Source organism: Carcharodon carcharias, chromosome 12 (assembly GCF_017639515.1).
Source record: "Carcharodon carcharias isolate sCarCar2 chromosome 12, sCarCar2.pri, whole genome shotgun sequence".
NCBI classification, from domain to species: Eukaryota; Metazoa; Chordata; class Chondrichthyes; order Lamniformes; family Lamnidae; genus Carcharodon; species Carcharodon carcharias.
Window position 1 is genome coordinate 76,632,632 of NC_054478.1, and position 18,337 is coordinate 76,650,968.

Genomic DNA, 18,337 nt, shown 5'->3' on the forward strand with positions numbered 1-18,337 from the left:
ATCAGGGGCTTTAACAGTGAGAGTGTGAGAGAGGAGCAGCGAGGCCATTAACAGCAAGAGAGTTCAAGAAGAAGCAGGGCCATTAACAGCGAGAGTGCGAGAGGAGCAGCGAGGCCATTATCAGTGAGAGAGTGTGTAAGGAGCAGCGGGGCCAGTAACAGTGAGAGAGTGCAATAGGAGCAGTGAGGCCTTCAATAATGAGAGTGTGTGAGAGGAGTAGTGGGGCCAGTAACAATGAAAGATTGCGAGAGGAGCACTGGGGCCTTCAATATTGAGAGTGTGTGAGAGAAGCAGCGGAGTTATTAACAGTGAGAGTGTGCGAGAGGAGCAGCGGGGCTATTGGCAGTGAAAGAGCGCAAGAAGCGGTGAGGCCATTAATAGTGTGAAGATGGAAAGAATTAGTGAAGGCATTAACAATGAGAGAGTGCAAGAGGATGGCCATCAACTGTGAGAGGAGCAGCGGGACCATTAACAGTGAGAGAGTGCAAGGAGCAGCAGGGCCATTAACAGCGAGAGAGCAAGAGGAACAGCGAGGCCATTAACAGAGAGAGAGAGCGAGAAGCAGCGGGGCCCTTAACATTGAGAGAGTGAGAGGAGAAGAGGGGCCATTAACAATGAAATTGGGTGAGAGGAGCACCGAGGCCATTAACAGTGAGAGAATGTGTAAGGACCAGTGGGGCCTTCAACATTGAGAGTGTGTGAGAGCAGCAGCCGGGCATTTAACAGTGAGAGAGTTTGAGAGGAGCAGTGGGGCCATTAACAGTGAGACAGTGCGAGAAGCAGTGGGGCCATTAACAGTGAGAGGGTGTAAGAATCAGCGAGGGCATTAACAATGAGATAGTGCAAGAGGTACTGCAGGGCCATCAACTGTGAGAGGAGCAGCGGGGCCATTAACAGTGAGAGAGCAAGAGGAGCAGCGAGGCCATTAACAGTGAGAGAGTGTGAAAGGAGCAATGGGGCCATTAACAGTGAGAGAGTGCAAGAAGCGGTGGGGCCATTAAGGTTGAGAGAACGACAGGAGCAGCGGGGCCATTAACAGTGAGAGACTGCAAGAAGCAGTAGGGCTTTTAACAGTGAGGAGAGTGTGAGAGAAGTAGCAGGGCCATTAACATATAGAGTGCAAGAGGAGCAGTGGGGCCAATAACAGAGACAGAACGAGGGGAGCAGAGTGGCCTATAACAGCGAAAAAGTTCAATAAGCAGTGGGGCTTTTAACAATGACAGAGCGCAAGTGGAACTGCAGAACCATTAACAATGAGAGGAGCACCGGGGCAATTAGCAGTGAGAGAGTGTGAGAAGCAGTGGGGCCATTAACAACGAGAGAGTGAGAGAAGCAGTGGAGCCATTAAGAGGGAGAGTGTGCGAGGGATGCATGGGGGCCATTAACAGTGAGAGAGTATGAGAAGAGCAATGGGGCCATTTACATTGAGAGAGTGCAAGAAGCAATGGGGTCATTAACATTGAGAGAGTGCTAGAAGCAGCGGAACCATTAACAGTGAGAAAGCAAGAGGAGCAGAGGGGCCTTCAGCAGTGATAGTGTGTGAGAGGAGCAGCGAGGCCATTAACAGTGAGAGAGTGTGAGAGAAGCAGCAGGGCCATTAACATTGAGAGTGCGAGAAGCAGCAGGGCCATTAACAGTGAGAGAGTATGAAAGGAGCAACGGGGCCATTAACAGTGAGAGAGTGCAAGAAGCGGTGGGGCCATTAACATTGAGAGAGTGCTAGAAGCAGCAGAACCATTAACAGTAAGAAAGCAAGAGGAGCAGAGGGGCCTTCAGCAGTGAGAGTGTGAGAGGAGCAGCGAGACCATTAACAATGAGAGAGTGCAAGGAGCAGCGGGGTGTTTAAGGGTGAGAGAGTGTGTGAGACACAGCGAGGTCATTAACAGTGAGTGTGTGAGAGGAGCAGCAGGGCCTTTAACAGTGAGAGAGTGTGTAAGGAGCAGTGGGGCCTTCAACACAGAGTGTGTGAGAGTAGCAGCGGGGCCAGTAACTGAGAGACTGTGAGAGAAGCAGCGGGCCTTTTAACAGTGAGAGAATGCGAGAGGAGCAGTGAGGCCATTAACAGTGAGAGTGTGTGAGCAGCAGCGAGGCATTTAACACTGAGAGAGTGCAAGAGGAGTGGCGGGGTCATTAACATTGATGGCGTCAGTGGAGCAGCGGGGTCAGTAACAGTGAGAGAGTTGCGAGAGGAGCAATGGGGCCTTCAATGTTGAGAGTGTGTGAGAGAAGCATCTGGGCCATTAACAGTGAGAGAGGGCGAGAGGAGCAGTGAGGCCATTAACAGTGAGAGTGTGAGAGTGGCAGTGAGGCGATTAACAGCGAGAGAGTGCGAGAAGCAGCAGGGCCGTTAACAGTGAGAGAACGAGAGGAGCAGCGGGGCCATTAACAGTGAGAGTGCGAGAGTGGCAGCAAGGTGATTAACAGTGAGAGAGCGCAAGAAGCAGTGAGGTCATTATTAATGAGAGGGTACAAGAATCAGTGAGGGCATTAACAATGAGAGAGTGCAAGAGGAACTGCAGGGCCATCAACTGTGAGAGGAGCAGAGGGGCCAATAACAGTGAGAGAGTGCGAGGAGCAGCAGGGCCATTAACAGTGAGAGAGAAATAGGAACAGTGGGGCCTTTAACCATAAGAGAGCAAGAGGAGCAGTGGCGTCATTAAGTTTGAGAGAGTGCAAGAGGAACTGCAGGGCCATTAACAGTGAGAGGAGCAGCAGGTCTATTAACAGTGAGAGAGTGCAAGAAGCAGCGGGGCCATTAACAGTGAGAGTGCGAGAGTGGCAGCGAGGCGATTAACAGCGAGAGAGTACGAGAAGCAGCAGGGCCGTTAACAGTGAGAGAACGAGAGGAGCAGTGGGTCCATTAACAGTGAGAGAGTGCAAAGCGAGCAGTGGGACAATTAACAGTGAGAGTGTGTGAGCAGCAGCGTGGCCTTTAACACAGAGAGTGCAAGAGGAGCGGCGGGGTCATTAACATTGATGGCGTCAGTTGGGCAGCGGGTTCAGTAACAGTGAGAGAGTTGCGAGAGGAGAAGTGGGGCCTTCAATGTTGAGAGTGTGTGAGAGGACCAGCTGGGCCAGTAACAGTGAGAGAGCGAGAGGAGCATCGGGGCCATTAACAGTGAGAGTGCAAGAGTGGCAGCGAGGCGATTAACAGCGAGAGAGTGCGAGAAGCAGGAGGGCTGTTAACAGTGAGAGAACGAGAGGAGCAGCGGGGCCAATAACAGTGAGAGAGTGCAAGAGGAGCAGTGGGGCCATTAACAGTGAGAGAGTGCAAGAGGAGCAGTGGGGCCATTAACAGTGAGAGAGTGCAAGAGGAGCAGTGGGGCCATTAACAGTGAGGGAGTGCGAGAGTATCACTGGGGCCATTAACAGTGAGAGAGTGCAAGAAGCAGCGGGACCATTAACATTGAGAGAGCAAGAGGAGCATCAGGGCCATTAACAGTGAGAGTGCGAGAGTGGCAGCGAGGCGATTAACAGCGAGAGATTGCAAGAAGCAGCAGGGCCGTTAACAGTGAGAGTACAAGAGGAGCAGCGGGGCCAGTAACAGTGAGAGAGTGCGAGAGGAGCAGTGGGGCCATTAACAGTGAGAGAGTGCGAGAGGAGCAGCGGGGCCTTTAACAAAGAGAGAGTGCTAGAAGCAGCGGGACCATTAACAGTGAGAGAACAAGACGAGCAGAGGGGCCTTCAACAGTGAGAATGTGTAAGATGAGCAGCAAGGCCATTAACAGTGAGAGTGCGAGAGGAGCAGCGGGGCCTTTAACAAAGAGAGAGTGCTAGAAGCAGCGGGACCATTAACAGTGAGAGAACAAGACGAGCAGAGGGGCCTTCAACAGTGAGAATGTGTAAGATGAGCAGCAAGGCCATTAACAGTGAGAGTGCGAGAGGAGCAGAGAGGAAATTAACATGGAGAGACTGTGTAAGGAGCAGTGGGGCCTTCAACATTGAGAGAGTGCGAGAGGAGTAGCGGGACATTTAACAGTGAGAGAGTGTGAGAGAAGCAGCAGGCCCATTAATAGTGAGAGAATGCGAGGGGAGCAGTGGGGCCATTAACAGTGACAGAATGCATGAAGCAGTGGGGGCATTAACGGTGAGAGTAAGCGAGAGGAGCAGCAGGGTTATTGACAGTGAGAGAGCACAAGAAGCAGTGAGGCCATTAACAGTGAGAGGGTGCAAGAATCAGCGAGGGCATTAACAATGAGAGAGTGCAAGAGGAACTGCAGGGCCATCAACTGTGAGAGGAGCTGTGAGGCCATTAACAGTGAGAGAGCAAGAGGAGTAGTGCAGTCATTAACAGTGAGAGAGTGCGAGAAGCAGCAGGGCCATTAACAGTGAGAGAGAAAGAGGAACAGTGGGGCCTTTAACAATAAGAGAGCAAGAGGTGCAGTGGCATCATTAAGTTTGAGAGAGTTCAAGAGGAACTGCAGGGCCGTTAACAGTGAGAGGAGCAGCAGGGCCATTAACAGTGAGAGAGTGCAAGAAGCAGAGGGGCCATTAACATTGAGGGAGCGCGAGGACCAGTGGGGCCATTAACAGTGAGAGAGTGCAAGAAGCAGTGGGGCCATTAACATTGAGAGAACGAGAGGAGTAGCAGGGCCTTAACAGTGAGAGGGTATGAGATGCAGCGAGGCCAGTAACATTGAGAGACCGAGAGAAGCAGAGGAGCCATTATCAGACCGTGCGAGAGGAGCAGCGGGGCATTAACATTGAGAGAGTGAGAGGAGCAGCGAGGCCATTAACAATGAGAGAGTGTGTATGGAGCAGTAGGGCCTTCAACATATAGAGTGTGTGAGAGGAGCAATGAGGCCAGTAACAGCGAGACTGTGCGAGAGGAGCATCGGGACTTTTAAAAGTGAGAGAGTGTGAGAGAAGCAGCAGGGCATATAACATTGAGAGTGCTAAAGGAGCATCAGGGCCAATAATAGTGAGAGAGCTAGGGGCGCAGAGATGCCGATAACAACGAAAAAGTTCAAGAAGCAGTGGGGCTTTTAACAATGAGAGAGTGCAGGAGGAACTGCAGAACCGTTAACAATGGGAGAAGCAACGGGGCAATTAGCAGTGAGAGAGTGAGAGGAGCAGCGGAGCCAATAACAGTGAGAGAGTGAGCGGAACAGTGGGGCCTTTAACTGTAAGAGAGTGAGAGTGGCAGCCAGGTCATTAACACTGAGGGAGTGTGAGAAACAGTGGGGCCAATAACAGTGAGAGTGTGAGAGAAGCAGTGGGGCCATTAACAGTGAGAGAGTATGAGAGGAGCAACGGGGCCATTAACATTGAAAGAGTGCAAGAAGCAGTGGGCAATTAACATTGAGAGAGCGAGAGGAGCATCGGGGCCATTACCAGTGAGAGAGTGCGAGAGGAGCAGTGGGACCTTCAATATTGAAAGTTTGTGAGAGAAGCAGCGGGGCCATTAACAGTGAGGGAGTGCGAGAGGAGCAGCGGGAATATTGACAGTGAGAGAGCGCAAGAAGCAGTGAGGCAATTAATAGTGAGAGTGTGCAAGAATCAGCAAGGGCATTTACAATGAGAGAGTGCAAGAGGAACGGCAGGGCCATCAACTATGAGAGGAGCAGAGGGGCCATTAACAGTGAGAGAATGCGAGAAACAGCAAGGCCATAAACAGTGCGAGAGAAAGAGGAACAGTGGGGCCTTTAACCGTAAGAGAGCAAGAGGAACAGTGGCGTCATTAAGTTTGAGAGAGTCCAAGAGGAACTGCAGGGCCATTAACAGTGCGAGGAGCAGCACGGCCATTAACAGTGAGAGAGTGCAAGAAGCAGTGGGGCCATCAACATTGTGAGAGCGAGAGGAGCAGCGGGGCCATTAACAGTGAGAGTGTGCAAGAAGCAGTGGGGCCATTAACAGTGAGACAGCGAGAGGAACAGCGGGGCCATTAACAGCGAGAGAGTGTAAGAAGCAGCAGGGCCATTAACAGCGAGAGTGCGAGAGGAGCAGCGAGGAAATTAACAGGGAGAGAGTGAGTAAGGAGCAGTGGGGCCTTCAACGTTGAGAGTGTGTGAGAGGAGCAGCGGGGTCAGTAACAGCGAGAGAGTGCGAGAGGAGCAGTGGGGTCATTAACAGTGAAAGTGTGTGAGAGGAGCATCAAGGCCTTTAACATTGAGAGTGCGGGAGCAGCAGTGGGCTATTGACAGTGAGAGAACGCAAGAAGCAGTGAGGCCATTAATAGTGAGAGGGTGCAAGAATCAGTGAGGGCATTAACAATGAGAGAGTGCAAGAGGAATTGCAGGGCCATCAACTGTGAGAGGCGCAGCGGGTCCATTAACAGTGAGAGAGTGCGAGAAACAACTAGGCCATTAATAGTGAGAGAGAAAGAGGAACAGTGGGGCCTTCAACCGTAAGAGAGCAAGAGGAGCAGTGGCGTCATTAAGTTTGAGAGAGTGCAAGAGGAACTGCAGGGCCATTAACAGTGAGAGGAGCAGCAGGGCCATTAACAGTGAGAGAGTGCGAGAAGCTGTGGGGCCATTAACAGTGAGAGAGTGTGTAAGGAGCAGTGGGGCTTTTAACAGTGAGAGAGTGTGAGAGAAAGAGCGGGGCCATTAACATTGAGAGTGCAGGAGGAGCAGCGGGGCCTATGACAGCGAAAAAGTTCCAGAAGCAGTGGGGCTTTTAACATTGGGCGAGTGCAAGAGGAACTGCAGAACCATTAACAATGAGAGGAGCAGCGGAGCCAATAACAGTGAGAGAGCAAGAGGAACAGTGAGGCCTTTAACCATAAGAGAGCGAGAGTGGCAACCGGGTCATTAACACTGTGAGAGTGTGAGAGTGTGAGAAGCAGTAGGGCCATTAACAGTGAGAGAGTGTGAGGACCAGTGGGGCCATTAACATTGAGAGAGCGAGAGGAGCAGAGGGACCATTAACAGTGAGAGAGTGTGTAAGGAGCAGTGGGGCATTCAACACTGAGATTGTGTGAGAGGGGCCAGTAACTGAGAAAGTGAGAGAGCAGCAGCGGGGCTTTTAACAGTGAGAGAGTGTGAGAGGAGCAGGGGGGCTTTTAACAGTGAGAGAGTGTGAGAGGAGCAGTGGGGCCTTCAATATTGAGAGTGTGTGAGAGAAGCAGCGGGGCCATTAACAGTGAGAGAGTGTGAGAAGCAGTGGGGCCATTAACAGTGACAGAATGCAAGAAGCAGTTGTCCATTAACAGTGACAGAATGCAAGAAGCAGTTGTCCATTAACAGTGAGAGAATGCAAGAAGCATTGGGGGCATTAACAGTGAGAGAGTGCGAGATGAGCAGTGGGGCTATTGACAGTGAGAGAGCGCAAGAAGCAGTGAGGCCATTAATAGTGAGAGGGTGCAAGAATCAGTGAGGGCATTAACAATGAGAGAGTGCAAGAGGAACTGCAGGGCCATCAACTGTGAGAGGAGCAGCGGGGCCATTAACAGTGAGAGAGCAAGAGGAGTAGTGCAGTCATTAACAGTGAGAGAGTGCGAGAAGCAGTGGGACCATTAACAGTGAGAGAGTGAGAGGAACAGTGGGGCCTTCAACCATAAGAGAGCGAGAGGAGCAGTGGCGTCATTGACATTGTGAGAGTGCAAGTGGAACTGCAGGGCCATTAACAGTGAGAGGCGCAGCAGGGCCATTAACAGAGAAAGTGTGTGAGAGAAGCACTGAGGCCATTAACAGTGAGAGAGTGCAAGAAGCAGCAGGGCCATTAACAGTGAGAGAGTGCGAGAGGTGCAGTGGTGCTTTTAACAGTGAGAGAATGAGAGGGAAGCAGCGGGGCCATTAACATTGAAAGAGTGAGGGGAGAGCGGGGCCATTAACAGTGAGAGAGCAAGGGGAGCAGCGGGGCCTATAGCAGCGAAATATTTCAAGAGGCAGTTGGGCCATTAACAATGGGAGAGTGCAAGAGGAACTGCAGAACCATTAACTTTGAGAGGAGCAACGGGGCCATTAGCGTGAGAGATCGAGAGGAGCAGCAGAGCCAATAACAGTGAGAGAGCGAGAGGAACACTTGGGCCTTTAACCGTAAGAGCGAGAGTGGCAGCCGGGTCATTAACACAGAGTGTGAGAAACAGTGGGGCCATTAACAGTTGGTGAGTGAGAGGTGCAGCGGGGCCTTTAACAGTGAGAGAGTGCAAGAGGAACTGCAGGGCCATCAACTGTGAGAGGAGCAGCAGGGGCATTAACAGTGAGACAGCAAGAGGAGTAGTGCAGTCATTAACAGTGAGAGATTGCAAGAAGCAATAGGGCCATAACATTGAGAGAGCGAGAGGAGCAGAGGGGCCATTAACAGTGAAAGTGTGCAAGAAGCAGTGGGGCCATTAATAATGAGAGAGTGCAGAGAAATTGCAGAACCATTAACAATGAGAGGAGCAACGGGGGCAATAACAGTGAGAGAGCGAGAGAAACAGTGGGGCTTTTAACCGTAAGAGAGCGAGAGTGGCAACCGGGTCATTAACACTGTGAGAGTGTGAGAAGCAGTAGGGCCATTAACAGCAAGAGAGTGCAAGAAGCAGCAGGGCCATTAACAGCGAGAGTGCGAGAGGACCAGCCAGGCCTTTAACAGTGAGAGAGTGTGTAAGGAGCAGTGGGGCTTTTAACGGTGAGAGAGTGTGAGAGAAAGAGCGGGGCCATTCACATTGAGAGTGCGGGAGGAGCAGCGGGGCCTATGACAGCGAAAAAGTTCCAGAAGCAGTGGGGCTTTTAACATTGGACGAGTGCAAGAGGAACTGCAGAACCATTAACAATGAGAGGAGCAGCGGAGCCAATAACAGTGAGAGAGCGAGAGGAACAGTGAGGCCTTTAACCATAAGAGAGCGAGAGTGGCAACCGGGTCATTAACACTGTGAGAGTGTGAGAAGCAGTAGGGCCAATAACAGTGAGAGAGTGTGAGGACCAGCGGGGCCATTAACAGTGAGAGAGTTCAAGAAGCAGTGGGGCCATTAACATTGAGAGAGCGAGAGGAGCAGAGGGGCCATTAACAGTGAGAGAGTGTGTAGGGAGCAGTGGGGCATTCAACAATGAGATTGTGTGAGAGGGGCCAGTAACTGAGAAAGTGTGAGAGCAGCAGCGGGGCTTTTATCAGTGAGAGAGTGTGAGAGGAGCAGGGGGGCTTTTAACAGTGAGAGAGTGTGAGAGGAGCAGTGGGGCCTTCAATATTGAGAGTGTGTGAGAGAAGCAGCGGGGCCATTATCAGTAAGAGAGTGCGAGAGGAGCAGCGGGGCTTTTAACAGTGAGAGAGTGTGAGAGGAGCAGTGTGGCCTTAAATATTGAGAGTGTGTGAGAGAAGCAGCGGGGCCATTAACAGTGAGAGAGTGCGAGAGGAGCAGTGGGGCTTTTAACAGTGAGAGAGTGTGAGAAGCAGTGGGGCCATTAACAGTGACAGAATGCAAGAAGCAGTTATCCATTCACAGTGACAGAATGCAAGAAGCAGTTGTCCATTAACAGTGAGAGAATGCAAGAAGCATTGGGGGCATTAACAGTGAGAGAGTGCGAGAGGAGCAGCAGGGCTATTGACAGTGAGAGAGCGCAAGAAGCAGTGAGGCCATTAATAGTGAGAGGGTGCAAGAATCAGTGAGTGCAAGAGGAACTGCAGGGCCATCAACTGTGAGAGGAGCAGCGGGACCATTAACAGTGAGAGAGCAAGAGGAGTAGTGCAGTCATTAACAGTGAGAGAGTGCGAGAAGCAGTGGGGCCATTAACAGTGAGAGAGTGAGAGGAACAGTGGGGCCTTCAACCATAAGAGAGCGAGAGGAGCAGTGGTGTCATTGACATTGTGAGAGTGCAAGTGGAACAGCAGGGCCATTAACAGCGAGAGGCGCAGCAGGGCCATTAACAGAGAAAGTGTGTGAGAGAAGCACTGAGGCCATTAACAGTGAGAGAGTGCAAGAAGCAGCAGGGCCATTAACAGTGAGAGAGTGCGAGAGGTGCAGTGGTGCTTTTAACAGTGAGAGAGTGAGAGGGAAGCAGCGGGGCCATTAACATTGAAAGAGTGAGGGGAGAGCGGGGCCATTAACAGTGAGAGAGCAAGGGGAGCAGCGGGGCCTATAGCAGCGAAATATTTCAAGAGGCAGTTGGGCCATTAACAATGGGAGAGTGCAAGAGGAACTGCAGAACCATTAACTTTGAGAGGAGCAACGGGGCCATTAGCGTGAGAGAGCGAGAGGAGCAGCAGAGCCAATAACAGTGAGAGAGCGAGAGGAACACTTGGGCCTTTAACCGTAAGAGCGAGAGTGGCAGCCGGGTCATTAACACAGAGTGTGAGAAACAGTGGGGCCATTAACAGTTGGTGAGTGAGAGGTGCAGCGGGGCCTTTAACAGTGAGAGAGTGCAAGAGGAGTGGCAGGGTCATTAACAGTGAAGGCGTGAGAGGAGCAGCAGGGCCACTAACAGTGAGAGAGCGAGGGGAGCAGAGAGGCATTTAACAGTGAAAAAGTGCAAGAAGCAGTTGGGTCAGTAACAATGAGAGAGTGCAGGCGGAACTGCAGAACCATTAACAATGAGAGGAGCAACGGGGCCATTAGCAGCGAGAGAGTGAGAGGATCAGTGGAGTTAATAACAGTGAGATAGCGAGAGGATGTTGGGCCTTTAACCGTAAGAGAACGAGAATGGCAGCCAGATCATTAACGTTGTGAGAGTTTGAGAAGCATTGGGGCCATTAACAGTGAGAGAGTGCAAGAAGCAGAGGGGCCATTAACATTGAGAGAGCGAGAGGAGCAGAGGGGCCATTAGCAGTGAAAGTCTGTGAGAGGAGCAGTGAGGCCATTAACATTGAGAGAGCGAGAGGAGCAGAGGGGCCATTAGCAGTGAAAGTCTGTGAGAGGAGCAGTGAGGCCATTAACATTGAGAGAGCGAGAGGAGCAGAGGGACCATTAACAGTGAGAGACTGTGTAAGCAGCAGTGGTGTCTACAAAACTGAGAGAGTGTGAGAGCTGCTGCAGGGCTTTTAACAGTGAGAGAGTGTCAGAGGGAGAGTGGGGCCATTAACAGTGAGAGAGCGCAAGAAGCAGTGGGGGCATTAACAGTGAGGAGCTGCAAGAATCAGCGAGGGCATTAACAATGAGAGAATGCAAGAGGAACTGCAGGGCCATCAACTGTGAGAGGAGCAGCAGGGGCATTAACAGTGAGACAGCAAGAGGAGTAGTGCAGTCATTAACAGTGAGAGATTGCAAGAAGCAATGGGGCCATAACATTGAGAGAGCGAGAGGAGCAGAGGGGCCATTAACAGTGAAAGTGTGCAAGAGGAGCAGTGAGGCCATTAACAGTGAGAGAGCGAGGGGAACAGCGGGGCATTTAACAGCGAAAAAGTGCAAGAAGCAGTGGGGCCATTAACAATGAGAGAGTGCAGAGGAATTGCAGAACCATTAACAATGAGAGGAGCAACGGGGGCAATAACAGTGAGAGAGTGAGAGAAACAGTGGGGCTTTTAACCGTAAGAGAGCGAGAGTGGCAACCGGGTCATTAACACTGTGAGAGTGTGAGAAGCAGGAGGGCCATTAACAGTGAGAGAGTTTGAGGACCAGCGGGGCCATTTACAGTGAGAGAGTTCAAGAAGCAGTGGGACCATTAACACTGAGAGAGCGAGAGGAGCAGAGGGGCCATTAACAGTGAGAGAGTGTGTAAGGAACAGTGGGGCATTCAACACTGAGATTGTGTGAGAGGAGCAGCGGGGCCAGTAACTGAGAGAGTGCGAGAGGAGCAGCGGGGCTTTTAACAGTGAGAGAGTGTGAGAAGCAGTGAGGCCATTAACAGTGACAGAATGCAAGAAGCAGTTATCTATTAACAGTGAGAGAATGCAAGTAGTATTGGGGGCATTAACAGTGAGAGAGTGTGAGAGGAGCAGCAGGGCTATTGACAGTGAGAGAGCGCAAGAAGCAGTGAGGCCATTAATAGTCAGAGGGTGCAAGAATCAGTGAGGGCATTAACAATGAGAGAGTGCAAGAGGAACTGCAGGGCCATCAACTGTGAGATGAGCAGCGGGGGCATTAACAGTGAGACAGCAAGAGGAGTAGTGCAGTCATTAACAGTGAGAGAGTGCGAGAAGCAGTGGGGCCATTAACAGTGAAAGAGCGAGAGAACAGTGGGGCCTTCAACCATAAGAGAGCGAGATGAGCAGTGGCGTCACTGACATTGTGATAGTGCAAGTGGAACTGCAGAGCCATTAACAGTGAGAGGCGCAGCAGGGCCATTAACAGTGAGAGAGTGCGAAAAGCTGCAAGGCCATTAACAGTGAGAGAGTGAGAGGCAGCGAAGTCATTAACACAGAGAGTGCGAAAAGCAATGGGGCATTAACAGTGCGAGGAGCAGCGGGGCCATTAACAGTGAGAGGATGTGACTGGGGCAGCGGGGTCTTCAACAATGAGAGTGTGAGGGGAGCAGCTGGGCCAGTAACAGTGAGAGTGTGAAAGGAGCACCAGGACCTTTAAAGTGAGAGCACGAGAAGAGCAGCATGGCCATTAACAGTGAGAGTGCGAGAGGAGCTGTGGGGTCAATAACTTTAACAGTGAGAGTGTGAGAGACCATTAAAAAGCGTGGAGAGTGAGCCAAGAGACCATTAAGGAGCATGGAGAACAGTTGTTTGGTGAGAAGGATTGTGGAGTATTTCCAGTCTTTAAAATAAAAGCAAGGCCTTTGGTTTCTATTTCAGCCTCTAGTCTTTTTTTCCCTTCTTTCTCTTTTTCTTAAAAATTGCTTGTTAAGTAGAAGATTGATACTGGTGTGTTATAAAATTACAATAAAGCGTAAAAAGCTGGGATACCAGGGTAATTAATTAAGTAATTAAATAAAATACAATAGCGATTGCAGGGTGAGTGATGTGTTGCTGCTGCAGCATGTGGGAGCTGCTGGATACCAAGGTGATCCAGAGTGAACACACCTGTAGTAAATGTTTACAGCTCCAGGAACTTCGGATCCAAGTTAAGGAGCTGGAGTCCGAGCTGCAGATGTTGTGGTACATCAGGGAGGGGGATAATTACTTGGACATTTTGTTCCAGCAGGCAGTCACACCCCTCAGATTAGGTCATTCAAATTTGGTCTGTGATCTGGAACAGGAGGGTGTGACTGCAGGTGAAGCAGGTATGAGGACCCGGGGGTAGCGTTTGAGGCGCATTGGCTCCTGCAACTGTCCAACAGTTACAATGTTATTGCAAGCTGTGTGGACGAGACTGGGGACCGCAGGGAGGATGAAAGAACTGACCATGGCATCGTGGAATAGGGAGCCATTCAAGTTGGGGGGGGGGGGTAAATAGGAACGTAGTAGTGGCAGGGGACAGTAGCATTAGAGGGGATAGATACTGTTCTCTGCAGCTGTGAGCATGTGTCCCGAGGGCTTTTTTGGCTGGCCTGTGCCAGGATTAAGGACATCTCCTCAGGGCTGGAGAGGAACCTGGAGTGGGAGGGGAGGGATCCAGTTGCCATCATCCACATTGGTACCGACGACATTGATAGGACAAGAAAGGAGGTTCTGCTGAAAGAATTTGAACAGTTAGAAGCTAAATTAAAATGCAGAACCTCCAAGGTAATAATCTCGGGATTGCTACCTGAGCCACGGGCAAACTGGCATAGGGTAAATAAAGTTAAAGAGTTGAACGCGTGGCTCAAAGATTGGTGTGGGAGGAATGGGTTTCAGTTCATGGGGCACTGGCACCAGTACTGGGGTAAAAGGGAGCTATTCCGGTAAGACATGCTTCACTTGAACCATGCTGGGACCAGTGTCCTGGTGAATTGAATAACTAGGGCTGTAGAGAGGGCTTTAAACTAAATAGTGGGGGGAGGGTTCTGGAGAGGGGTTAGGTAGGCTTACAAAGCAAAAGGACATGGCAGCCATATAGATATTGATACCCAGAGTGTGACAGGAAGGGACAGAGTGTACAAACATTTTTTAAAAAGCAGCGAATAGGGTCAAAGGGGGAAAAAATGGTAAAAAGGCAAAATTAATGGCTCTTTACTTAAATGGATGTAGTATTTGGAACAAAATAAATGAATTAACAGCATAAATAGAGGTTAATGGATATGATCTTATAGCCATTACAGAGACATAGTTACAAGGAGATCAAAGCTGGGGACTAAATATTCAGGGGTATGTGACTTTTTGAAAGGATAGGCAGGAAGGAAAGTGTGGTGAGGTAGCTTTGTTAATATGAGATTGAATAAGTACTGTAACAAGAAATTGGATCAGAAGATGTAGAATCCATATGGATCGAGGTAAGAAATAAAGGGGAAGAAGGCACTAGTGGGAGTAGTCTATAGGCCCCCTAACAGTAGTTATACTGTAGGTCAGGGAATAAATCAGGAGATAACCAGGGCATATAAAAAAGGCAGTACATTAATCATGGGTGACTTTATTCTTCATGTAGATTGGGAAGATCAAATTGGCAGAGGTAACCATGAGCAAGAATTCAGGGTGTATTTGGGATAGTTTCCTAGAACAATATGTTGTGGACCTGGTAATGTGTAGTGAGGCAGGTTTAATAAATAATCTCTGAGTAAAAGATTCCCTAGGAAACAGTGACCATAACATGGTAGAATTTAGTATTCAGTTTGAGAGTGAGAAACTTGGGTCAGAAACTTAAATAAGGGTAATTACAAAGGAATGAAGGCAAAGTTGGCTTAAGTGGAGTGGGAAAGGAGTTTAGCAGATAAGATGGTTGATGAACAGTGGCAGACGTTTAAGAAAATAGTTCATGACTCACAACAAAGATACATCCTAGCGTGGAAGAGGGATTCTAGGAAGGGGATAAACCAACGATGGTTAACCAAAGTAGTTAAGAATGGTATCAATTTGAAAGAAAAAACATACAATGTGTCAAAGATTAGTAGGTGAGCCAGAGGATTGGGAAAGTTTTAAAAACCAACAAAAGATAACCAAAAAATAATAAAGAGGGAGAAAATACATTTTGAGGGTAAATTAGCAAGTGTTATAAAATGGACAGTAAGAGCTTCTTTAAATATATAAAAAGGAAGAGAGAGGCCAAAGTATACATAGGCCCCTTAGAGAATGAGGTTAGGGAAATAATAATGGGGAACCAGGAAATGGCAGAGGAGTTGAATAAATACTTTGCATCAATCTTCATGGTAGGAGACACTAATAGCATTCCAAAAATACTAAATAATCAAGGAGCAAACGTGGGGGAGGAATTAATACAATAACTATCACTAGAGAAGAAGTACTAAGGAAACTAATGGGGGCTAAAGGCCAATAAGTCCCCTGGACCTCATAGGTTGGGTAGTAAAGGAAGTAATTACACAAATAGTGGATGTTCTGCTAGTTATCTTCCAAGAATCCTCTGATTCTGGAAAAGTCCCAGAAGATTGGAAAACTGCCAATGTCACACCTTTATTCAAAAAGGGAGGGAGACAAAAAACAGGTAACTATAGGCCAGTTAGCTTAACAACTGTCATTGGGAAAATGTTAGCGTCTATCATAAAGGATGTAATAGCAGAGCATTTAGAAATGCATAATATAATCAAGAAGAATCAGCATGGCTTCATCAAGGGGAAATCATGCCTGATGAATTTATTAGAATTCTTTGAGGAGGTGACAAGCAGGGTAGACAAAGGAGAACCAGTAGATGTAATATATTTGGATTTCCAAAAGGGGAGCATTTTCAGAAAGGCAACCTGTAACTAGTGGCGTGCCACAGGATTCAGTGCTGGGGCCACAATTATTTACAATATATATTAATGACTTAGATGAGGGAAGTAAATGTACTTTCGCCAAGTTTGCAGAAGATACAAAAATAGTTGGGAAAGCAAGTGGTGAGGATGACACAAAAAGACTACAGAGGGATATAGGCAGGTTAAGTGAATGGGCAAAAACTTGGCAGATGGAGTATAATGTGGGAAACTGTATGGTTATGCATTTTGGCAGGAAGAATAGAGGAGCTGAATATTATTTAAATGGAGAAAGACTGCAGAAAACTGCAACACAGGGGGATCTGGGAGTCCTCATGTATGAATCCCAAAAAGTTAACATACAATTTGAGCAGGTAATAGAGAAGGCAAATGGAATGTTGGCCTTTATTTCAAAGGGAATGGAGTATAAAAATAGGGAAATCTTGCTAAAACTATACAACTAGTTAGACCACACCTAGAATACACCTAGAATACTGTGAACAGTTTTGGTCCCCTTATCTAAGGAAAGATATACTGGCATTGGAGGCAGTCCAGAGAAGGTTCGCTAGGTTGATTCCAGGGATGGAGGGATTTACTTATGAGGAGAGGTTGAGTAGATTGAGCCTATACTCATTGGAATTTAGAAGAATGAAAGGCAACCTTATTGAAACATAAAGATTCTTAGGGGGCTTGACAGGGTAGATGCTGAGAGGTTGTTTCCCCTTGTGCGAGAGTCTAGGACAAGAGGGCATAACTTCAGAGTCGCCCATTTAAGACTGATATGAGGAGGAATTTCTTCTCTCAGAGGGTAGTGAATCTGTGGAATTCTTTACTGCAGAGGGCTGTAGAGGCTGGGTTGTTAAGTATATTCAAGGTTGAGATAGATTTTTAATCAGTAAAGGAATCAAGGGTTATGAAGAATAGGCAGGAAATTGGAGTTGAGGATTATCAGATCAGCTATGATCTCATTGAATGGTGGAGCAGACTGGATGGACCGAATGGCCTACTTCTGCTCCTATGTCTTATGGTCTTGTGGACTTTAGGTGAGCACAGTGATCCAACTTAGAAAGCAAATTCCTGTGTCTGAACAGTATGGGAAACATGTCTGATGCCATTTTGGTTTGGGTGTCCTAGAGGCATCCCTGACATGAGCCAAAATCAGGGGTTAGGATACTTGCATATCGTATGAGGGGGCTAATGCACATTTAAGGATCACTTCCTGTAACTTGACTTCATAGTACCTCTAATGGCTACTGCTAGCCCATGATTGCACCACCAGCACCCTGCCGTTATCCATTCCCTCACCCCAAGCCCTGCATGCAATGGCCCAAAATTGGCCTCCACTTCACCAACAGCCTCCCTGGGGACCATATGTTGGCATTGGCAGCTTGTGGAGTTCAGTAAATGATGCCCAAGCACCAATAGCAATCAGCCTCATTCTTACATGTTCATATGTGGGGATCATTCCATTGTGCCTAGTGTATACCTGCCTATAGTGGGGCCCTACCCAATTTCTAACCCATAATCAGTTGCTAAGCAGCAAGATAGACCATTGTCTATTGTCAGATCTGCCATAATATCTATGCAGAGGCAGTTAAAATTTTGAAGCTACTGTGCACAAACTATTGAGGCAACACATCAGCCACAATAGCAAATGCCACACTCGCCATAATCCAAGAACATTACATATATATAAATCAGAGTCTGAGTACATGTTAGAACCCAGATATTATTTGGCCCCCACCTTGTTACTATTGTCAGTTCCTCACACTGCCCACATTAGCTAGTCTGCAGTTAATGTTTACATTAAACAGGCAAGTAGTACCATTCATCATATTCCCCAGGGATATTTGCAAGAGACAGGATATAATTTTGGGCTTTACTTATATTGCTGGATCCCCTCAAGTCCAATGCATCAGTTACTTCACCTATCTCGGCCATTTAAGTGAATCCAATGCCTTCATGAATTATCTGGAACTGGTATGTGATCACCAGCAATGCATCATGCAGGTCATTGACTGCTATTCCAGCACCTGCTAAAACTTCCATTTTATCCGGATACTCCATCACCCCCACTATTTGATCGTGTTCAGCAGGTGAGAGATTGGATGCTTCTGGACAAGGGCTACTCCATGCATTCTTGTCTCTGATCCATGGATGAACTCGAATCCTCTTGGAGTGCTGGATATGTAGAGAAAAGAGTGGAAATGGGAGGGCTGCAACAGCTGCTTACATCCAAAGCTCTGTGGCAGTTTCTCACTGAAGAGGGCATCAGTTGAACAATCCCTGCTACCCTGCAATATAAGTCATGCCCAACACCTGTCCCAGCCCTTCCACTGTCAAATAAACAGCATCCAACCAAAGACCAAGGTCAACTACCATTACATGGATATCATCAACTAAAGGAACATTCTTTGGACATGAAGATTTCAAACAGTGTGATCATTTAATGGCCTTAAACAATGCCTAATGCTAATTATCAGTCTGGCTTGGAATTGTAAACATTTCTGGAATGTTTAATTTACTCTTTCCTGCTGGGAGGTATTTATGGATTACAATTGTCCCACAGTGGGCTTGCTAGTTGGTGCCAGGTGTAAAAGCTGATTACTTCCTTAAATTCTATGTGTATTCATTAAATGTGCACAGAATAATGCATTACTTTAATGCAATCCAAAGTAATTTCATGTCACATGAAGGTGTATTGACAAATGCATTTGCCAATCCTCTGTGTTGATACTTATTGATTTATTATCCTTTAGGGTGTGGCAAAG